The sequence below is a fragment of the Leptonychotes weddellii genome, chromosome 5 (assembly GCF_054177405.1).
Source record: "Leptonychotes weddellii isolate Sample4059 chromosome 5, ASM5417740v2, whole genome shotgun sequence".
Taxonomy (NCBI): Eukaryota; Metazoa; Chordata; class Mammalia; order Carnivora; family Phocidae; genus Leptonychotes; species Leptonychotes weddellii.
The window spans coordinates 18,027,586-18,051,988 of NC_138373.1; the positions used below are offsets into that span (position 1 = coordinate 18,027,586).

General features: G+C 40.8%; 1 long non-coding RNA gene across 1 annotated transcript in view; it reads right to left on the minus strand.

Moving 5' to 3' along the window:
* Positions 1–15,682, minus strand: part of LOC145721558 (uncharacterized) — a 136,089-nt gene extending 120,407 nt beyond the window's left edge. The window contains exons 1-2 of the long non-coding RNA XR_014145305.1: positions 14,403–15,682; positions 12,642–12,847 (exon numbers count right to left, since the gene is read on the minus strand). This is a non-coding gene — a long non-coding RNA (uncharacterized LOC145721558). The remainder of the gene's footprint in view (positions 1–12,641; positions 12,848–14,402) is intronic.
* Between the last annotated feature and the right edge of the window lie 8,721 nt (positions 15,683–24,403).

Sequence of the window (24,403 nt, forward strand, 5' to 3'; positions counted from 1 at the left end):
GAATCATCAGAGAATTTAGTATATGATAAGGTAACATTTCAATTCAGTGGTAAAATTATAAATTATTAAATAAATGGGATCAAGACTGCTGGCTAGCCTTTTGAGTGAATGGTGCTAGATCATCTGCCTTTTTTATATCATAACAAATCTCAAAAGGACAAAAAAATTTTATGTAAAAAAAATTACTTGAAACAAAGATGGATTTTAAAATAAATTTGGAATAGGAAATCTTTCCAATTGTGACACAAAATCCAGAAGCCATAAAAGAAAAGATTAAATACAGATAAATAAATTGACCTCATAAAAAAATTTAAATGTCTGCAAAGCAAAAAATACAAACTGGTGAAGCTGATTATCCGTTTTGTGAGGAAAGAGAAGGGATCTGAGGTTTAAATATATGTAAACCCAGTGAACCAGGAGAACGGCCTGGCCTGAATGGTGAGTGATTGATATATCAGAGACCAGGTGGGTGGACATATGGAAGTGCATAGAGGGTAGATATATTCCTGCCCACTACAGAACATCCACCAGGGACAAAGTACTATACACTTTGGGGGACAAAATGCTCAGCCACTTGACATCAGTCAGTATTTGTCATAAACCACCCTAGCCCTGGCAGAGTGGATGCATCCAATAACTGATCTACAGGAGGGCAAAAAGCTTCATCCCCCTAACTGAAGACAACTCTGAAGGGTCATCCATACTTCAAAACTATCTGTAGGGTTAGCTGAGGTCTCTGCTGAGATTGCATCTTAGCTCAGTTTCTCCCTGTGCCCAATCCTGCTTTCCCCCCTTTCCTTCTGAACTCGCTGATCCCAATAACATGCTCTAATAACCCCCTTACCCATGACTCTGCCTCATCTCCTTCCTGGGGAACCCAACGTACAGCACACACAAACAACATTTGAGAGTGCCTATTTCCCACACCCTGGCCAGCAGTGGAATATATGTAACTCTTAAGTCTTTCCAATTTGATAGTCAAAAGTAGTTTGTTGTTTAAATTTGGAGGAATGTAGATACTATCATATGCCTTATTGTCATTAGGAGCACACACTGAAGCAACATTTTAGGAGGGCAACTTGACAAAAACATAAAAATTGAAAATTACATATATATCTTTTTAACTTGAGGTGTTTTTTTTTAATTTTTAATTTATATTTTGAGGTAATTGTAGTTTCACATGAAAGAATACAAAGAGATCCCACATACTCTTTACCCAGTTTCCCCAGTGATAACATTTTGTAAAACTAGAGTACAATATTACAATTGGGATACTGGCACTGATACAATCCATTCATCTTATTGAGATTCCCCATCTTACTTGTATTCATTTATGTGTGTGTGTGTGTGTGTGTTTGGTCCTATAAAATTTCACATTTGGACTCACATATCCCCGTTAGGATTCACCACCACAGTGAAGACACTGAACAGTTCCATCACCACAAGGATCATTCCTGCTCCCTTTTATGACCAGCCCTACATCCCCCCAAATCTCCACCATCCAACCCCACCCCATCTCTAACCCCTGGCAATCACTAATCTGTCTTCCATTTCTAAAACTGTGTCACTTAGAAATGTTATATATAAAGGGAATTATATAGCATGTGGCCTTTTATGATTGTTTTTTTTCACTCAGCACAATTCCTTAGATTCTTCTTTCCCAGTTGTAGTGTGTGCCAATAGTCTATTGCTTTTTATCACTGAGGTGTATTCCATGGTTTGGAATGCAAAGCAAGCCACAATCTGCTTCACTATTCCCGTGCTGAAAGACATCTAGGCTGTTTTTAATCTAGCAATTCAAGATCTAGACATTTAACCCTCAAATACAGTGACACAAAGACAAAGAAGTGTTTAAAATAGCAAAAGAAAGAAAGAAAGAGAAAAAGAAAAAAGAAATCCAATGTTCATCAGTAGGGACCTAGTTAAACAAACTGCATTAATTCACCTAATGTATATGTGCCCCTATAGAGATATTCCATATGTATAATTGAGTTACAGAAGAGTAAATAGAATATGCTCCTTATATGGTTTAGGGTTTTTTTTAAGTGTTACTGACAGCCAAGGGAGCAAAGAGAACAATGTTTTCATGTTTCAGTTAATACCATCCTGTAATTCTATATTCCTGTCCAGTATTTATCTTCTTACATTTCTTCATGTTGCACTGGGTAGGTCCTCACTAGAATTGTAATGATTGGTAGTTAAAGCAAACATCCATGTGTTCCTTCTTACTTTAATGACAATGTTTCTAGAGATTCACCGTTAAGTATAATATTTGCTATATATTAGCGTAGGGAATATAGTCAATTGGATTGTAATAGCATTGCTTGGTGACAGATGGTAGCTACATAGCATAACGTATAGAGTTGTCAAATCACCATGTTGTACACTTGAAACTAATGTAACATTGCCTGTCAATTACACTTCAATAAAAAAATATTTGCTGTATATTTATGGTAGGTACCCTTTGTATCTATTTCTCCTGTTTTTAATCCTGAAAGGATGCTGCATTTTAGCAAATGTCTTCCCAGTACCCACTGAATTTTTCCCCTTTTAATCCCTAAATATAGTAAGGTACATTGATATTTACATTGATTCCCCAACTTGTATTTCTCAGATAAACTCTATTCGATCAAGCTATATTATTCTTTTAATACATCACTAGATTCAATTATCTGGTATTATTTAGAGTTTGGGCCTCTATATTCATAAGTAAGATTAGCCTGTAATTGTTGTTTCTTGTCTTGAAATCAGAAATAAATTAGCCTTATACAATAAAACTGGTGGGGCCCCATGTTCTTCTACACTCTGAAATGTAAGATGGGAGGGAGCTCTTCTCTGAGATTCCACAGAGCTTGCCTATGTAACTACAAAAGGCTTGTGTCCTGGGTGATAGGGAGGGAGGGGCAGATTGATAGATGGGTCTTTACCTATTTTTTATAAGTGTTTTCTATTGGCTTTCTTGGATCAGTTTTTGGTAATTCATATTTTCCTTGACATCTTTGTCCATTTTATCTAGGTTTTCAAATGGACTGGTATATAAAGTTATATAGTTGGATCATATCATTCATACATTTATTATGTGAATTCAACTATACATGGCTCTATTACATTTTTAAAAAATCTTTTTAAAGAAAAGAAGGAAAGATGAAAAAAGGGAGCCTAACAATTCAAACCATGTGGGTAATTCCTCCTGTTATTCCAATTAAAGAAGTTATGCCTCATATGAGCAAGATGTGAATCTGCTATTCATCCAGCCTGTTTCAACATTTGAGTCTCACCACTCCAAGAGTAATTCAAATAGTTTAAAGATATTTTTCATGTAAGTTGGCCATGAATCATAAATATAATGATGGAATTCAAAGCTGAAGAAAAATCATTAGATTTTTGCAAGAGCATATCTATCTTCAACATCAGCCCAACTTAGAAAAGAATTTCACTGGCAATTTTCATTACTTGCAGTTCCTACCTCACCCTCTGACTTGAGCTAAGATGCTATACAAAGGAGTCTTCTAATTTTAAAAATCTCCTCTACATCCGTGCTCTCTCTCGTCATGCATAATACATTTGTGTTTTCTCTCTTTACCTTGAGTACCCTTAGCCGAGAGTTTGTGTGTTTTTATCATTCTTTCAAACACTCCAGCTTTGGGTTTTATTGATCATCTCAATTATTGTTTGTTTGTTTCATTTATTTCTGCTTTATTTTTATTAACTTGATTCATCTATTTTTTTGAGTTTATTTCGTTTTTGTTTTCTTGTCCACTGTTCCTGGAGTGCAGTTTGGGATTTCAAAGGGAAATTCAACAGTCCTTAAAAAAAAAAAAAGTACATGCATTCTGACCCAGCAATTTCACATCTCTGAGTCTACACTAGAGAAGGATTCACACATTTGTTCAAAGATGCTATATAAACATTTTCTTTTCACATTGTTTATAATAAAAAAAGGAAAAACCTAAAAGTACATCAATATGAATATAACTTACTACCCTACGCTATACTGAAATAGAATAGTATATAGCAGATAAAAAGAGAAAAGTAGAGCTTTGCCGAATGCAGCTTTATCCCCTTTTCTCTCCAAATAGCTATCTAGTTGTCTTTAAGCCATTTACTGAATAGACTTTTCTCCCACCACTTGGATACACTACCCTTGTAACATACTAAATCCTCATCTGTTCTTGAATCTATATTTCCACACTTTATTCCACACCATTGAGCTATCAGTCTACCCCCTCTGTCTATATTCTGCTGTTATAAATTTTGTTGTTTTATAATGTATTTTAGTATATAATGGAGCAGGTTATTTCTCATTATTCTTCTACTAGAGAATGTCCCTGGTAATTGCTGCAAGTTCCAAGGGGAAAAAAATGCTATTGAAATTTTGATTGAAATTGCATTGAATTTATGGATTTACTTAGTGAAAATTGACATCTCTACAATTTTGAGTCTTCCTATTCAAGTGTAAGGTTTGACACTCCGTTGATTCAAATCTTCTTTTATGGCTCTCAATAGAGGTTTATAGTTTTATTCATATAGATCCTTCACATTGCTTGTTAAGTTTATCCCTAGATATTTATGAGTATTGTCTCACAAGAATATGGAATTCAGTATTTCCAAAACTGAACTTTTATTTTTTTTTTATTTTTTTTAAAGATTTTATTTATTTATTTGAGAGAGAGAATGAGAGAGAGAGCAGGAGAGGGAGGAGGGTCAGAGGGAGAAGCAGACTCCCTGCTGAGCAGGGAGCCCGATGCGGGACTCGATCCCAGGACTCCAGGATCATGACCTGAGCCGAAGGCAGTCGCTTAACCAACTGAGCCACCCAGGCGCCCTCAAAACTGAACTTTTAATCTGCCTCCTCAAATCTGTTCCTTTGCCAGATCCTCCCCAGTGCAATTAGGACACCTGTGTTCACCCGGTGCAATTGCCGGAATCTGAGTCATTCCTGGATTCTCCTTCAACCTCACGTCCAAGTCACAACCAAATCTAACCATACTTTCTCTAAAATGTATCTCAATCCCTTGACCCCTCTTCATCTACATTATTCCTCTCCTTCTCTAAGCCAAGCCACCATCTTTACTTACTGTACTAACTTGATAACTATTCTATGTCCTCTTTTCTTCTGTTCTTTACACAGCAGCATCTTTTTTTTAAAGATTTATTTACTTTAGAGAGAGAGGGTGTGAGAGAGCTCATGGCAGGAGGCAAGCAAAGGGAGAGGAAGAGAGAATCTCAAGCGGACTCTGTGCTGAGTGTGGAGCCCAACATGGGGCTCGATCTCACAACCCTGAGATCAGGACCTGAGCTGAAACCGAGTCAGGTGTTTAATCAACTATGCCACCCGAGTACTCCAGTGGCATCTTTTTTAAAAGGCAAATTGACCAAATCACTCTCATGCTTAAAAGTCTCCAATGGTGGGCGCCTGGGTGGCTCAGTCGGTTAAGCGGCTGCCTTCGGCTCAGGTCATGATCCCAGGGTCCTGGGATCGAGTCCCCCATCGGGCTCCCCGCTCTGCAGGGAGCCTGCTTCTCCCTCTCCCTACTTGTGTTCTCTCTCTATCTCTCTGTCAAATAAATAAATAAGATCTTTAAAAAAAAAAAAAAGTCTCCAATGGCTTTACATTGCACTTAGATGCAATTCAACATCTTTAACAAGGCCAACAAGGCCCGAAATGATCTGGTCCCTATCTATCAGTCACTTCAACATTATATTCCACCACTATCCTTCTCATTCATGACACCCAAGCCTCAGTGGACCTATCTCAGTTCTTCAAATTACTGTGGTTAATTAGATTATTGTTTCTATTTCCTCATTTTCTCCATGTAATAGAATTATATATCTTAGTCTCTGATATTGGACTTGGCCATGTGATTTTCTTTGGCCAATAGAATGTAAGTAAACAGTGCAAACATAGGCTTTGAATGGGCAGACATGGTTTGGCTTGGATTTCTGCAGTCTGGCAGGAGAGCACTCTGATTAGCTGCTGATCCCAGATGGAGAGATGAGTGGAACAGACCTGAGCCCACCCCATATGTCAAACTAGCACTCACCAACAATGAACACTCTTGAACAGAACAATAGATATTTATTGTTTTAGGCCACTAAGATTTGGGGATTGTTTGTTACACAGCATTCATCACAGCAATAACTCACCAATGCACTAGTTCTTTCCTACCTCTGGGACTTTGTTGAATGTATGCCTGCTCCTCTAGACTGTGAATTTTATAAGGATTAAATCTGTTTCTATTCTGTGTACCTCTGTATAGCCAGGGCCCAGCATAATACTCATTATATGGTAGTGCCTAATAAGTATTCATGAGAAAAATTATTGGTATGATAAATACTACCTTTGATTTTATTAAACTTTGTAACACTGTTTAGGTATATAATTGTTTTAATCTACTCTGTTATCAGTCATTTCACTAAGCTCTTATTGTTCCTAATTCTTTTCCAATTGATTCTTTTGGGTTGTCTGTAACTAAAAGCATATCTGTGGTGCTAGTCTGTTAAATTGTGGTCCTGACAAACCATGCCTCTTGGTATTCACACCCTTGTGTAGCCCCTTACCCTTGATTATGCACTGGGCCTATGATTTGCTTTTAATCAACAGACTACAGTGGCAATAACACTGTGAGTAAGAATTAAGGAAGCCTAGAAGGTTCTACTTTTGTGCTTTTGGGAGTCTGGATCTACCCTGTAAGAAGTCTGGCCCCCTGCTGTAGAGACCACATGGAAAGGCCATATAAAGAGAGAGGAGAGAGTACCACTCTGATTGGCAGAATCATGAGCAAATAATAAAATGGTTGTTGTCTTAAGCCATAGAGCCTTGGGGTAGTTTGCTACACATCAATAAATAATTGAAACATCTGTAAATAACAACTTTGAGGGAAAAAAATAAGAGAGAGAGACAAACCAGGAAACAGACTCTTAGCTACAGAGAACAAAGTGATGGTCACCAGAGGGGAGGTGGTGGGGTGATGGGTGAAATAGGTGATGGGGATTAAGGAGTGCACTTTTCCTGATGAGCACTGGGTGTTGTATGGAGATGTTGAATCTCTAAATTTTATACCAGAAATGACTATAACACTGTATGTTAACTAAGTGGAGTTTAAATAAAAACTTTAAAAAATAAAATAAAGTAGATTTGAATTTAAAAACAACAACTTTTGTCCCCAATTAAAACTGTTCTGCTACTTTACACTGCTGTCTAAATGTGTTGACTGGAGGGCACCTGGGTGGCTCAGTCAGTTAAGCATCCAACTCTTGATTTCAGCTCCAGTCATGATCTCGGGGTTGTGGGATCAAGCCCCACATCGGGGAGTCTGCTTGAGATTCTCTCTCTTCCTCTCCCTCTGCCCCTCCCACCCCCAGGTCCTCTCTCTCTCTCAAATGAATAACTAAATCTTTAAAAAAAACAAAGAAATAAATGTGTTGACTGATTCTTTGATCCCATTTTGTGATCCATCTGAAAAACAATAAATCTTAATTTGCTGAAGAAAGTAAAATTTGGAGAAATGGCATCAAAATATTCATATTGGTTATTTCCTAAGCATGGCATTATGGGAGGAGGCACTTCCAATTTCCATTATATTTTTCTGTTATTTCTAAATTTTATATATAATGTTCATTGCTTATATACTAAAAAGCTATTAGTGGTAAATGTAGGTGTCATTTTATTCCTCACTTTCATGTTTTACTGCTAAGCAAAATGGCTTTTTTTGCTGTGTATAAATGTGTGTGAATTTTACATATTTTGCCATGTTAGCTACATGTCCATTTTTGTAATGTAACAAATGTATAAAATCAGCATTGGACTTTGAAATTTATTAAATGTGTTTCTGCATTTGTCTAAATGAAATGGTTTTCCCCTTTGATTTATTAACATGGTCATTTATATAACCTAATATTGACTCATCCTTGCATTACTGATTCTTGTGGTAAAAGAACATTCCTCTTAATGCAGTAGGGAGTCTGCCAAAGGAGATTCCATGAGGAAGGATTAGGGCTTGAGAGAAGCAAATCAGTGTCCCCAGTCCCTTCCAGATGGCCCAATAGATAAGAAGTCCCTGTGCCCAGAATGCAAGCACCTTCTGCATTCTTTTTTTTTTTTAAGTTTTTATTTATTTATTTATTTGAGAGAGAATGAGCAGTGGGAAGGGGCAGAGAGGGAGAGAAAGAGAGAAGCAGACTCCCTGCCGAGCAGAAGCCCGATGCAGGGCTTAATCCCAGGACCCAGAGATCATGACCTAAACCGACGGCTTAACCAACTGAGCCACCCAGGCACCCTATCTTCTGCATTCTTTAAGGAAAACTCAATTGTCCTACATATTCCCATGCCAAATCCCCTGTGATCATAATCTACTTTCATTACCTGAGCCACAGTGATTTTCAGTTGTGCTGAAAGAACCCCACTAATCAATCTAGACAACCAAATAGCTGAGGCAAATAGCATGAAAGAGAGGTAGGAGGCTGAATAAAGGAGGAACTAACACAAAATGAAGTAAAGTTAACACAAGAATCAGAACTCTGAAATAAGTATAGTTAATGTATGAAGAGATATTTAAGTCAATATCACATTTTTAAATCAAAATTGGGCTGCCAACAATAAAAATAAGGAGAATTCTTGGAAATTTAAATAGTGGTTTGTTAAAATTAAAAACCTGGCATAAAAGCTGAATAGCAGGACAAACACATATGGAGACCAATTTAGGAATCTGGAAAATCAAAATAGTTTATTCTCCATAAAGTAGTGCTAAAGTAAAAGTAAGGATTTTTCTATACCTGACACTGTCTCCCTCCTTCCAATACCGCTCTGGAAAATTTGGAGGCAATCTGATGAGTGGGATGAGAGGAGAAGCCTGAACCAGGAAAAAGAGAAACAGACCCCCACTTTCTCCTTGCCCAATGTGGCCTGCCAGCCCAAGCATGCCCTAGAAGCTGGAAGACAGAGATTTCACTTTCCTTGCAAAAATCTTTAAATTGAATTTGAAGTATTACATGGGATATATTTGCTAAAATAAGACTTTTCTATGACTTGAGATGAGTGGAGACCTGATTAACAATGACCTGGAAAGTCATGGGGCTTCCCTGGGATTTCTCTCAGGGCTACAGAATGGATTTGAACAGACAGTGGAAAACAAAAATAAAATCGCTGAGTGATTACCCCTACAGTCCTGCTGGTTCCACCAAATGTCTCCATGTAGTCCTCAAACTATAGAGTACATCAGATACTCCAGGGGAGCTTGTTAAAAATAGATCTGGAGGCCCCAAACCTCAGAGAGTTGGTCCCTCTCTCAGGGCGGGGGTCCCAGCAATCAGCATTTTAAACAAGGCCCTCCCCAAATGATTCTGATCAAGTTAACCTGCTTGCCACACACTAATAATACTCTTCAAACCCACTGCTCAGCATATAATCGCTTTCCTCTGTGCCTTAATGTAAGCTTTTCATTTCTCTTAAAAGTCTCTACCTTCACTTCAACAGCCTCAAGTGCCATTTCTTTGCAAAGTCCTCTCGGATTCCCTTCTGAACTCTCATTTTCTTCCCTTCCTTGGGGCATTTGTAGCCTCCCCCAAATTTTAGCATTCTGGTTAAAAGCACAGACTTTGGAGTATAACAGATGGAAGTACAGGTCCCAACTTGGCCACTTATTAGCTGAACGACCTTCACCAAACTGCCTAAACTCCCTAAGCTTCATTTTGCTCACCTATAAAATGAGAATAATGCAGGTGGGATGATACGGTGTCTAGAATTTCCTTTTTTCGTTATCTAGATGGGGATAGTGAGTGGGGATATGAATAAATCAAAACAATTATGAGTTATAGGTTGCTAATGATTCAAGTTGGGGGACAGATGCCTAGGGGTTCATTATATCATTGTGTCTATTTTGTGCATCCTTGAAATATCCATAATAAAAGAAAAAATTGATTTACAAACATGAATGCCCCACGAGGAAAAAACTGTCTAATCAAAAGGAACTGTTGACATCCATGAAAAAGATAATAAATAGGCCAATGATTTTAAATGTTTGGTATTTCTAATAATTTTTTTAATGTAAATGTTGTAAAGATGATATCTCTTAAGTGATGACCAAATGATATTAAATAAAATAATGAAAAGAAGTACCTATTACAGTATCTACCACATAATTCTCAAAATTTTCATCTCTTCTTTGTATCAAGGCAATTTGTGTATATGTGTTACCTCCCCCCGCCCCCCCCGTACTACACTGTGAACGACTAAGAGAAGAAACTGTTCCAGTCTTGAAAGTGCCCACAATGCCTTGTACATGCACTTGGCCCAAACTAGGTACTCAGTAAATATTTGTGGAATGGGTCTTATTTATTTAACAAACATTTGCATGGCACATACTGTGTGATTGGCACTATTATAAGCACTTTACAAATATAAATCTGTTTAATCAAGGACTAGCCCAATGAGGCCCTCTGTCTTAAAGATGAGAAGCCAGAAACAGCAAGATGAGTAACATGTCCAGGATAATACAAGAGGAAGTGGCAGAGCTGAGATCTGAACTTGGGCATGCACTTGACATGCACCAGTCCTCAGGCCTGATAAATGCTGTGCCGTTCTTTATGAATGTTGCCCTCACCCCCACCCCCACTCCTGCTGTGGGAGCTGCAACCACCCTGCCTTGTGAATGAGAGCAGTGATTTGGCTTCGCTGAATGGGGCTTTTGGGAAGGAGTTTCTATCCAAGAATCCCTGAAATGGCAATTGCCAAAGCAGCAGCCAGGTAGAAGGATGCAGAGTCCCAAGAGCTGGAAAGAGAGCATTACATACAACAAATCCAAAGGAGCCAGTGGTGAGAACTGAGATCAGGGTTGCAGAACAGGTTAAGAGTTGAAACCAGGGACAAGGAAGGGAGAAGTAAGCAAATGCTGGGTAAAGAAATCAGAAAAGAAGAAGGAGAAGCATAAGGAGAAGTGGAGGAGGGAAAGGGGAAGGATGTGGGGAGGAGGAGGAAAAGAACAAGAAGAACAAGAACAGGAGGGAGGGAAGAAAATCAGCAAGGGTGGGATCATTTTTTTTTCAAGTAGGGTCCATGCCCAATGTGGAGCCCAATGCAGGGCCTGAACCCACGACCCCGAAATCAAGACCTGAGCGGAGATCAAGAGTTGGACACTCAACCAACTGAGCCACCCAGGCACCCCAAGGGTATGACCATACACATATGCAGTGTAGAGTGTACAGCATTCATAGCCGGCTCATATGACCCATGGGGGCCGCTGCACACAACTTCCCCCCCCACCAAGAGCCACCTTCAGTGGCATCACCGTGGTGGCTTGAACTCAGCCATGGAGAGAGTACTTATACCAGGGAAATCGGCAAACACTACAAATCAGAGCTTTTTAATTTTTTTAGCAAGCTGACTGTCAAACATTTCCCAGCACACCATTGGTTTTATCCCAGGTGATCAGCTGGTCTTAAACATCAAAATTTTGAGTTGTCTTTTTTGGTAGGCAGGTTCATTGTGCTTTGGTAGAACAGGTTTGCTCACATGGCCATGAAGAGAGAGCAATGAATGAATGCACGCATGAATGAATTTTCCTGAAGGGATTCCCGATAGGAACTCCTAAAGGAGAGGCATTATAAGCAATTTTGGTAATTGCAGCTTTTCAGGTGGCAAATGAGAGAGGCATCTCCTACAGACTACAGTCAAAAACTCAAGCATCATTATTCAATCATAGACATCTCTCTGTGAAGCACTGTAAATAGACATTTCCAGGGGATTTGACAATAAGCCAAGTTTTTGTAACATCCTTCCCCTTCCAGCAAGGAGAGTGGGCAAGTTCATGATATGCATTTCTCTACCAAAAGAAACTCATGAACAAACGTGGATGGAACTGCCCCAGCAGATGAAGGCTGTCCTGTTGCTCCAGGATCCAATATACAAGCAGGACACTGGCATATCTCAGACCTTGGCTGTCTCTCCACCAAAACCATCTCAGCTGGCTCAATCAAGGCATGTGTTACTAATCTTTAACATCTTTAACAGGAAATGTTAGTTTGGTACGCGCCTACACCAAGGTGGGATTACAAGTCAGCTATGAGAGCTAACAACATACTTTCTGACTCTTAACCTGCTGTATAACCATGTTGTCAGTCCAGGAGTGTTGAAATCAATGTAAACCAAAGAAATTCTAGGATATGCTTAAAAAACAAAAGCCAACCAACCTGCATTGATTCTTCAACTCATTTTGAACTTTCCAGATCCATACTTGGAGAAGTCAATGTATAACCTAGCTAAATATTTTTAACAGGTACTTTAGAAAGCTTGAGAAAATGTGACTGTGTCCTTTAAGAAGATCTATTATCAGAGCAGCAAGGTAATAAAACAGCTGCAGCTAGAACCTGCTTCTGTTGCAAGACCTGGCACCTAATAGGTGCTTGGTAAACACTTGGTGTTGAGTAGAGGCAGTGGAGTTAAAAGAAGAAAAGCATGGAGCTTACAGAAACATCCCTCTTTTCTTTTTCTAGCTTACGCCAAGCTGCTAAAAAAGAAAACTTCATTACTGAGGAATCAGATGTCCTCCTTCTTGGAAAGAAGTCTCAGAGAAGGCAAAGCAAGCAGGACGCCAGAAGCACTAATAGTAATTTAAAAATTAGGAAGCAAAAGAATCCCTTCTCACCAATGAATGAAAGCAGGGCATCAGAGGCTTCTCGGGAAAGAGGAAGACAGTCTTCTGTAAGGACTGTTGACTTTATAGATGCTCTGAAGTTCAAACCACAGGAGCTGAGCTCGATCTTGCAGGATTTCAGGTTTTGAAACTTATCCTTCTTTTGAGTCCTAGCAGTACAATGAGGATTCGATGATATTTGATGATGAGCAGCTGAACTGTATAAAGAAAAATGCTAAATCATATAAAGGTGTTCCTATTACTTAAAACTTTGCTTTTAAAAATATTTTAAGTGTTCATATTCATGTTTAGGTCATTGTTATTCATTTTACTTAGAATTTTTCTTTTTTTTTTTTAAGATTTTTTAATTTATTGACAGAGAAGAGTGACAGCGAGAGAGGGAACACAAGTAGGGGGAGTGGGAGAGGGAGAGCCTGCAGAGGGGAGTGGGAGAGGGAGAGACCTTGGCTGTCTCTCCACCAAAACCATCTCAGCTGGCAGAGCAGGGAGCCCGATGTGGGGCTCAATCCCAGGACCCTGGGATCATGACCTGAGCCGAAGGCAGACGCTCAATGACTGAGCCACCCAGGCGCCCCTCATTTTACTTAGCATTTTTCTAGCAAATTGACCAGGTAGGGTTTGAGGTAGAGACCTAAGAGCTCCTGACCTACCTTCTTCTCTGAGCACTGCTTTTTCCCTTCTGGACCTCAGCCCGGGTGACTTTCCTAAGTGGCCCTGGTTCGCAGCATAACTGACTGTGTCAGTGGAGATGTGGGCTCAGGCTGGGAAAAATCTCTCTCTCTCTGGGGAATTTGGAGCTGGGATGCTAGGGATAGAGGTTAGGGAAGATGGGAAGCTGTTTGCTGGACATGTAACTTGGGAGTTTGGGGTCAGCCAAGGATTGTAAAAGCAGACACAGCCAGTCTCTTGAAAAAAGTATGAAGCACAAATACCGACCAAAAAATAGAGGTGGGAATATGTGACCTGAGAACAAGACAAGAACTAGCTTTGTGGGTTCTAAGTGACTTGACAGATTCTGCTTGCAGCCTTCCCAGGTTCTAACTGTTCACTTCTTTCTTATGTAAAATAGCCCAGTGTCCCTTCTAGTAAATTTTTTTAAAGATTTTTTTTTTTTTTATTAGAGAGAGTACAAGCAGAGGGAGCGGCAGACAGAGGGAAAGGGAGAAGCAGCTCCCTGTTCAGCAGGGATCTGGATGTGAGGCTCAATCCCAGGACCCTGGGATCATGACCTGAGCCGAAGGCAGCTGCTTAACCATCTGAGCCACCCAGGCGCCCCTCTAGTAAATTTTTTTTTTAACTTAAGCCCGTTGAAAGTGGATTTCTGTCACGTGCCACCTAGAGAAGCTGAAGTGAAGTATTCTTTGACACAGTATTGGCTCCTGGAGTAAACCTCACTCATTGGTCTAGCAGGAGCTTCCTTTATCTGATGCCACTGGGTAGGTACAAAACAGTTTTGTCCCAGGGCCAGACAACTCTGGGATCCCAGTCTCAGATCTGCCGCAATCTGGCATGTGAGTTGGAGCACATTATAAAATGTCGCTGTGCCTCAGTTTTTCTACAGTAGTGTTTATCCCAAGGCCACCTCTCTACGTTTTTGTGATGTGCTGTGTGGACCCTCTGTAGATACTGGTTTCTTTCCATTAAAGTGATAGTTCCTTCCACCTAGAAAATGTGGATGTCTGGCTCCTGGATTGACCCGATTCTTACTTAAGACCTCCAAGCCCTAAAAATAAAGATCTTTAAAAAAAATACCTGGAGTATTCCATGCTCATCCAGTGTCCATTTCAAAATATGGAGCAAGACTGGCTGGTGGCACTGGGTCTGCTAGCTGTCTTCCTGAGAGACAGGAGAACTGGAGCAAATAACATGACGGGACATGAGCTGGGGAGTGGAGGATCTTTACAAGCTTATCAAATGTAATCCTTACAAATAATCATATTCCCATTCTACAGATGAGGAAGCTGAGTCCAGGGTATCTTAGTCACTTCCCTAGGTCCCACAGGTGACAACTGGGAGGGCTGGAACCATACCAAGGTCTGCCTGACACAAAGCTCTTCTCTTAACGGCTACACCTCCCTACAGTGAGAACACTCCTTTCTACCTTGACTTGTGTAGATGCTGTCTCAGAGAAGTAACAAGGTGCCACCCAGAATAAGCCGGATATACCGCCCATCCTTGACCTCTGTGGAAGTTCAGTCGCCCAGACCTACTTTCTGTGTTTTTATGTGACTGGGAAATGAATTACTTTCTCTTATCCGGGCATGAAGTCCTGCTGGACCCTGACTACCTGGTTCAATCCCATCTCCATCCTTTGCTGGGTGTGGGACCTTGGACAAGTCACTTCACCTCTCCATGATCAGACTCCTCCTCTGTAAAAGAGGTTTTGAAACAGCATCAATAGCAGAGGTGCACCAAACAACACGATCCATGAGATGCACTTAGTGTAATGTGTGGCAGATAGTGAGCACTCAAAAAATGTTCGTTACTAAGAGTAGCATCTGCTTATTGGCCTCCCCCTGGCATACATGGCATTCTTCACTTCCAATTAGATTCACACCTTTATTCATTTATTTCCTAACCCCATAAACACTTATAATGACAGTGCTATGAGGGCCTGAGATGCACCTAAATCGACCTTTGTGTAAGGGAAAGTCCTGATAAAGAGGTGACTCAGAGAAATGAAGAAGTGAGGAGGGGTGTTGTCAGAGAACAATGTAGATTACAGCCAGGATGGAGGAGGAGTTATGACACAGTATAGGGAATAAGTAGTTCATTTTTAAGACATAAATTCAGGGCACATTGCCCTTAGGATCAGAACAATCCAATGATTTTTCCATCTCCCTCAGGATAACAAAGTAGCTACAATGAATAGTCTATAAGACCCTACATGATCTGCCTCAACTCACTCCCCCTCCTTTTCCCTCTCTGTTCCAGCCATTCTAGCCCTCTTACTGATCCTTGATATCACCTCAGGGCCCTTGTACCACTGTCTCCTCCTCTAGATGTCCACATGGTTTGCTCCCTCACCTCCTTCAAGTCTAGGTTCAAATATCACCTCCTCAATGAGATATTCCTTGAAGGCCCCTCCCCTGTCACTCTCTACTCCTGTCTTGCTTTCTCTCATTGTAGTTACTGCCTCTGATACACACCATCCCCAATTAGAATGAAGCTCCATGAGGTCAAGGATTTTGTTTCTGCTCACTGCTATATTCCCAGTGCCAAGAAAGGACAGTGCTGGGCACCTGATAAATGTTCATTGAATGAAAGAATGTGGTCACTCCCAAAATAGCTAAAATAAAAGGGAAGTTGTCAAGAACCAGATCACATGGAGTCCTGTGTGCTAAGATAAGGATACAGAACCTAGGCCTAAATCCTCTGGGGAGCCATGAAGGATGTCAGCAAGGAATGGCCTGACCAGATTCATAAAGAACAATCTCTCTGACTGAAATAAGGAATTGAGACTAAGGGGGCCCAGAAAGAGTAGGAAGACCACTTCAGAGACTAAAGCTGTGACCCCCATCAGAATTTATGGAGGCCTACTGAAGACTGTGACTGGGGGGATGGAACAAAAGGAACAGAGTAACAAGCATCCAAAGTAAGAACCTGTAGGACACAGTGACTGGTTGACAATAGCAAATAACTAATAGGGGATATATGTCTTCAATGACTCCTTGGTTTCTGTCCTAAACAACTGGGCCAATAGCTGTACCATCAAGTTAAGGAATATGAGTGACAGTTTGTGGAGGAAGTAAGTTCAGTTTTGTATATATTGAATACTACAAGCCAACGAAGATGCCCATGAGTATCAAGACAAAGATTTGATGTTCAATGAAGATCTGGGCTAGAACAAAGAGTCTTGTCACACAAACGGTAGTTGCAGGGAACACAGCTGAAATTGTAGGTCACAGACTTTTAATGGAAGTCTTGCTGTGGCACCCTGCAGTTGGGGGTGAGAGATAGAAGGGAGTATTCCCACTGATAGGAATGTAGGTCGAAAACAGATTTTACTCTCTCGCCAGGTAGAATTTGAATGAGCTATCCCAAGATAATCCCATGTGGTGACTGATCCAGTAGAATAAACAGGGATAGCACTATTGTTTACTTACATTATGGGTGAATTTGGTCTTGCGGGCTAGCCTAGGAACCTAACCACCTCCTGTTGTTTCCCTGATAAAACGTATACCCCATTCACAAGTCGAGGGCTGCTGATATTATAAGGTGTGAAACCTTATCATTCCAGTTGTACATCGTGAATTCTTCTACCTAAAAGACAACTGTTTCTGAAAATGTGAGTCAAGTGTGTTTCTGACTCCCAAATAGGTTGCTGGTGCTGAGGAGCATCGGTCACCATAGTTCAAGCTCTGAGATAGAATGGATCCTTGAGGGGAAGAGTACGGAGAAAAGAGGAGAAATCCAAACACATAACAGAACTCGGGGGGGAGCAAACATCTGAGAATGCACTATAAAACTTGGCAAATATGTTACACACTGTCCATGGCAGTCAGAGTGCAGGATTTTGGTAAAATGACCAGTTGTACTTGTCAGGATTCTTTGAGCTGCAGCTAACAGACACTCAAACTGACTTAAGTAAAAATAATAATAATAATAATAATAATAAAATTCATTAATCAAGTCTTAAAAATTTTAAGGAGGGAGTGCTACTGGCTCAAATGTCTGTAAGGTCAAGGGGTAGAGACTATAGCCTCAGGCACAACTGGATCCAGGGGCTCAGGTGATGGCTACCCCATTCAGTTTCATTTCCTCCCATCCTGTGACTCTGCTTTCTTGTATGCTGGCCGCTTTATCAAGCAAGTTGACCCTTCATCAAAGCAAGATGGCTGACATCAGTTTTGGGTTTGGGTTTTATCCTCCCAAACAACCGTAACGGAAAGAGGATGCTCTTTTTCAATTACTCCAACAAAAGGAGTGATCAAAACTGATTGGATGAGCTTGGGTCATGTGTCACCACTAAACTAACATGATAGCCAGAGTGAATGGAACCCCGATTAGCCACAGCTGGGTCACAGGCTACCTGGAGCACAATCAGGCTTTTAGTGTAAGAGAATGGAGTGATTCCCCAGGGAAAATAATGCATTCTGTCACCAGAAGGAGGAATAAATGCTGGCAGTGAGAACAGCAGATGTCTCAGGGGAACCTGGTTGGGAAAAACCTTCCTTAGGGGTTTCTTTTCCTCAGAAGACTCCTTTCAGAGCTGATACAAGCATGTTTACAGCCCTAGTGAGCTGGGGGAGGTGAAAAAGATTGTGCATAAAGTGTAGAGAGGATGAATGTTGACTGAGGACATATCTCACACCTGTGAATGCATCAGCTGAGACCTCTCTGTTCCACCTACCTTCTGCTACAGCACCCAACAAGCTGATTTTAATACCCAGCCTTCCCCAGTGTCCAGGGTCGTTTGATCTCTGCTACTATTTGGCAGAATGATTGAGAAGGAGAAAAAGGAAATTAAGCTCAGCAATTCTTGAGACTGAGGCGAGGACAGAAGCAAAGTGTACTTCTGAACATTTTGGGTGTGCTTCTACATAGACTTTGCCCCTCCCCTGCCCCTCATTGCAGAGTTTCATAATGGGTATGGCCTTAGAGTATGACCCTTGGGTCACATTTGGTCTGGGGTGGACACAGCTCAGACACCAGTCAGGGAACCAGTACCAGCAGTTGGCTGAATAAAGCAGGTGCTGGAGCAGCAGTCCCCACTGGAGCTGTATAGGTCACAGGACAGGTGGAAGATGAGAGAGGTAAAGTCCTAACTAATGACTAGGATACCAAGAGAAGGTAAATTGGAAGCATAAATCCACTGCCTACAGCCACAGGGGCCCAAGGGTCCACAATCCACAAGTCCACTGTTTTAACAGCAGTGCTAAGGCTGGGTGGGGAAAGTGTGAGAGCCATTTTCTAGAGGTAATTCAAGCTCAAAGACAACAGGAATTAAAGAGACAGAATGCACAATGAAAGCCAAGTAGGTACACAGTTGGTCTGAATGGATTCATTTAGATAAAACATGGGACTCTGGAGCAGCTCCAAGGTCATGATGCTTGGACATTGCTCTATAAATCTTAAAGAAGTAGCCTTCTAAGTTCAACATCTGATATCAACCAATAATATGTTCAAAAACCTTAAGTCCTACTCTTCTGGGGCCACCTTTAGCCTGGTGTTGAAATAGTGTTTTTCAATGAATTCTTTATTAAACTTGTTTCTTGACTTATGACCAGTCAACAAAGTGTTGCTCCTAAAATATGGATCCAGCTTTTCTAAGGCCCACACCTTGGCTGGGCACTCCTTTAGGAAAAGTTTTTCTTTTGATGGATATTTTTCTGCTGAAATAGATCTTCAGGCCTTTCAGTCTATGTTCTTGTCATGCCTGAAGCATTTATGCCTTACTTCGGCCTTTCATTATAATCAGCTGCCCTTAGTTTGCTATTCCCTGCAAGGGCTCTGCCTCAATCACATATGCATTAGAACAATTGCCTTTTTAGCTGTGAATTAAGTTATCTTTGGGGTGCCCTATGTAAATGAGAACACTTCAAAATGCTAATTTATAATGAACCAAAAGTTGACTGACAGAGTAATACTACTACTACGAGTGGACTGTTGAGAAGGCCAAATGGATGGACCAAGAAAGAACATGGCTGGGAAAAAGAAGTGAGCTGACCAGAAGCTTGGAGAGAAAAGAAAAGGAACAAAGAGAAACACAGGCAGGTAATGACTGCCAGTGGGGGCTGGAAGTGATATTAGGCTGGAAGTGAAGGGGAGAAAGGCTAATTTTTTTTGTTACTGTCATGACAGCCGCCTAACAAAAAAAGAATATAAGACTTGGAAGTCTCTAGGAGAAAAAAAAGTGAATTGGATAGAGTAACTGACAGGATTAAGCACTTGAAAAAATGGTGTATATGAGAAAGGCAAGTAGTACAAATACAAAAGGAAAAAAGTGGGAGGCGCCTGGGTGGCTCAATCAGTTAAGCATCTGACTCTTGGTTTCGGCTCAGGTCATGACCTCACGGTTGTAAGACTGAGCTCCAGGTCAGGCTCCCTGCTAGGTGGGAGTCTGCTTTAGATTTTTTCCCTCCCCTTTGGCCCCTCCCCCTGCTTGCACTCACTCTCTCTCTAAAATAAACAAATCTTAAAAAAAAAAAAAAAAGCAATAAGAAAATTTAAAGAAATATAATCAGAGCATACCTTTTGGCTCTTTGGTGAACAATATTTGTTAGTGATAGAATTATAAACAGTGATATCGTTATACCAGAAGGATGAGAGATAGAGAGTACAAGAGAGCTAAATCCTCAACCATTATTTCAGGATGTCAATAGGTAATATCTAATGTTGATACATCAAGGAATAGGTAAAGGAGCTCATTACTTAGAAAATAGCTGAAAAATTTAAAAATGGTTGCCTCCAGAGAACAGGAAAGGAGGGTGAAGCTGGAGACTGTTGCTTCTCATTACAAGCCCTTCAGTGCTATTTAATTATTTTTAGTTAGCACGAGACTTAGTGTCAGAAGTTTTCCTGAGCATCTGCCCTGTGTTAAGTATTTTACACACATTCAAACCTCATGCAAACCTCACAAGAACAAATACTTCTCTGGTGCTTCTCTGTGCCAGGTATTAAGCACTTTACATTTATTAACAAATTCAGTCTTTGCAATAACTTTATGAAGTGGTTAATTTTATTTTCCTCCTTTAACATAGGAGGAAACTGATACACAGAGGGCAAGAAACTTGCCTGAGATCACCCAGCTGAGAGTGGCGGTGCTGGGATCTGAGCCCAGGGAACCTAGCCCCTAACCTCTGCATCCTGCGTGCCTTCTCACAAAGCCAAGGCACAGATATCTCAACTTTGGAGATGAGGGAATGTGGGGAAGACAAAGCCACTTTTCTAAGATCACAAAGACAGTGTGATGTGGGACCTGGTTTGACCATGAGTTAGATTAACCTTAACACCTATGCTTGGTCTCTCTGTGGCATCGTGAGAACCTGTGTTTAAACAAATGCTATTGTTCACCACTGCTATTCAACATGGTGCTGGAAGTTGTAGCCAGTATGAGAAGGTAAGAAAAGAAAATTAAAAATATACTAATCAAACAAGAAATAAAATGGTCTATATTTGCAGATGACATGATGCTCTACACAGAAAATCCCAAGGAGTCCACACACACACACACACACACACACACACACACCCAACAACTAGAATTAATAAATAAGTTCAGTAAGGTCAGAGGATACAAGACAAACATACAAAAATCAATTGTATTTCTAGGTACTCACAATGAACACATGGAAACCAAAATTAAAAATATAGTATCATTTACAATTGCTCAAAAAATGAAATAGGTATAAATCTAAATCTAAAAATAGTATGTACAGAAATTATATGCTGAAAACCATGCAATCAAAGACCTAAGTAAACAGAGGGACACACCATGTACATGAATTAGAAGACTCAGTATAAAATACAGATGTCAGTTCTCCCCAAAGTAATACACAAGTTTGACATAATTCCTGTTTGGTCTTTTGTGCTGTCTGTTTTGCTAAATCTGGCAACACTACCATGGTGCCTGCCCTCAGGGAGTTTATAATCTAGTTGAAGGAGAAGACAAAAAGTCTTCAAGCAACAAAATAATAAATAAAGGAAAAACGGCTCTATGAGACAGAATATAGGAGACTGACCGTAGACAAGGATAGTCAGAGAATGCCTTTCTGCCACAGTGACATGCGGAGTCATGAAGTGTATGGAGTCTATAAAGTAAGGATGATCAAAGGAAAAGAACAGAGCAAGGGCTCTAATGTGGGGGATGAGTTTGGAGTGTTCCAAGAATTAGAAGAAGGGCAGTGCAGCTGGAAAAAGTGAGCAAGACAGAAGAATGACTGAAGGAAGAAGTCTGGAGGGAAAAGTAGGAGTCAAATCCCACAGGACCCTGAAGAGACACAATAAGGTACTTCACACTTGGAAAACAACTGAGGAGGAATAAAGTGATCTGATTCACATTTTTCAAAGATCACTCTGTGCAGAACGCTTTGGAGAGGAGCAAGGATGAAGGCAAACAAACAAACAACACAAAAAACTGGGTTGAAGACCACTGTAAGAAATAATACAGGGAAGAGAAAATGGTGGTGGCTTTGGTTAGGGTGGTGGCAATTAAAGAGAAAGGTATGGGTGGATTTTGGAAGTAGAGTCAGCAGGGCCTACTAATGGATTGGGGAAAAAAAGAGGACAAGGGAAAGTGGGGGAATCAATCAGTTGACCAGTTGAGAGAACAATGAGGCTGTTTGCTAAGATGGTAAGATCACAGGAGACATGGCTAAGCAGAGGAGAGGACGTGGGAAATCAAGCTTTCAGTGTTGGACATATTAAGACTGAAATTGCTGATGGACAACCAAGTAAAAATGCCAAGGAAGCTCTCTGCCCAAAGGAGAGGTGTGGGATAGAGGTTGAAAAAGGCATCTTTAGTATATACATCAGTGGCTCTTGACGCTGAGTATTCAATAATTTGCCCATAGAGCTTTTTAAATGTACTGCTGCCCACACCCTACCACCAAATATATATATATCACATTACACCCATCTGATTAGTTTTATACGTAAAAGTCAGAAAATTACAAGCACTGAAAAGACGTAGGGAACACAACCCTCAGCAATCACTGGTGGGAGGTGAAGTTTTACTCAATGAATCCAGAAAGCAAGGCAATGGCATCTAGAAATCTTTAAAAAATGTTCATGTCCAGGAATTTCACTGCTAGGTATAGTCCATAGAGGAACTTCTCTTGCTTGTGTACAAGGAGACATATACAAGGATATTTCCCTGTGGTAACAGGAAAAAAAAGGGGGGGACTACTTAAATGTCTATTATCAGGGAATGGATAAATAAAAAATGGTATAGTCATACTATAGAATACTATCCAGCAGTTAAAATCAATAAACTAGATCAATGTATACTATTGTAAATAGATCTCAAATATACAGAGTCAACCAAAAAAAGGCAAATTTGCACAATGATACATAAAGTATGATGTCACTGACTGAGAGACATGATTTTTAGAAGTATGGGTTCTGGAACTAGTGCAGAAAGGAGAGGGGATATATTTGGGGCCAGAGCAATCTTTGATCTTTTGTTCAAACTCAGCATTTGGTTTAAACTCTCCCCACTTCTTTCTGACACTATTCTTACCACTGCCTTCCTATTTTCTCTTCCAATGCCTTCTCTCTCTCTCCCTCCCTGTCTGTCTGTCCCTGCCCCCCATCTCCTAGAATCCTCTAATCTAGGGTCAATGAGTGGGTTTCAGAGAAACTATAAACCCCCTCACATTCTAAGTAAAATTTTGCATTTATGAGTATTTTTCCCGGGGAAAGGGTCCATAGCTTTCATCAGATTCTCAGAGAGGTCAGCATCCCATAAGAAGATGAAAATTCAAGAGTAAAAAATTTTCGTAGAATACATGTAGCTCCAATACAGTTTCCTTGGTCTATCTTGCTCTGGGAGTAAGAATTATTTCTCATCAGAAGAAAAAAAATAAAAGAGAGAAAATGTAAAGTGATTTGTTCTGACCCTGTTTCCACTAGCCCTGTGCCCTGGGAGAAAGTGCCCTGTCTTTGGAAACATAAACATCTCTATCCTTCCTGCGTGCAAGGCCTCCCATCCATCATTCCAGTCAGGCTCTGGGCAGCAGAGGCCAGCTTTCTTTGCTGCCATTCATGACCCTCTCCATCAGATGTCAGGGTCTGGCTCTGGCCAGCTTGTTGACAACTATGAAGATTTTTCTAACCCAGTCAAACAGCCACCGCACCATCGGAGCTTTCCAGAGCTGGAGAAACTACAAGAGACTAGGAAGGGACAACCAGTTTTGTAGAGGATGCTCCCACACAGTGCCCAAATCCACAGGTCCAGGTATAGCTACAGGGGCTCCGCAAGGCCTGGAGACCCTGGGATCTAAGTGGGCTCCTCTGTAACCCAGCATCATAGAGTCCCATAGTACTATGCTCTAAACTCATAAAGCAACAGGGAAAACCAGTGAGATGGGAACAATTAACACACACACCTGGGGTCAGCAGAGGGGCAGCCAGGCAGCTCTGTGGATCTTGGCTGGGCTTATTCACATGTCTGGGTGTCAGCTGGCTGTCAGCTAATCTGGACTGCCTCTGCTGGGTCCTTTCAGCAAGGTATAAGAGACAGCAAGTGCTGAGCCGATTTGAAGCCTTTGCTTTTTTTTTTTTTTTTAAAAGATTTTTTATTTATTTATTTATTTGAGACAGAGAGAGCACATGAGAGGGGGGAGGGTCAGAGGGAGAAGCAGGCTCCCCGCCGAGCAGGGAGCCCGATGCGGGACTCGATCCAGGAACTCCAGGATCATGACCTGAGCCGAAGGCAGTCACCCAACCAACTGAGCCACCCAGGCGCCCCGATTTGAAGCCTTTGCTTACATCACATCTGCAAATACCCCATTGACTAAAGCAAGTCACAGGGCTGAGCCCAGAGTCAAGGGCAGCGCTGATCACCCTCCTCACAGTGGGCAGGCATTGCAAGCCAGGGGAGAGCCTGTATCTAGAGGTCAGGCTCTGCCTCTTACCAGGGATATCTTCTAAATTCTCTGAGCAAATAATACGCTACTTTCTCACCTATCTGGTTAATGAAATCTTTTTTCTTTTAATGTGGTAATATAGAGTCCACAACGAGTTGGAGAAATAGGTACCTTAACATACTATTGGTGGGATATTACCTTTTTAAAGGACAATTGTATCAT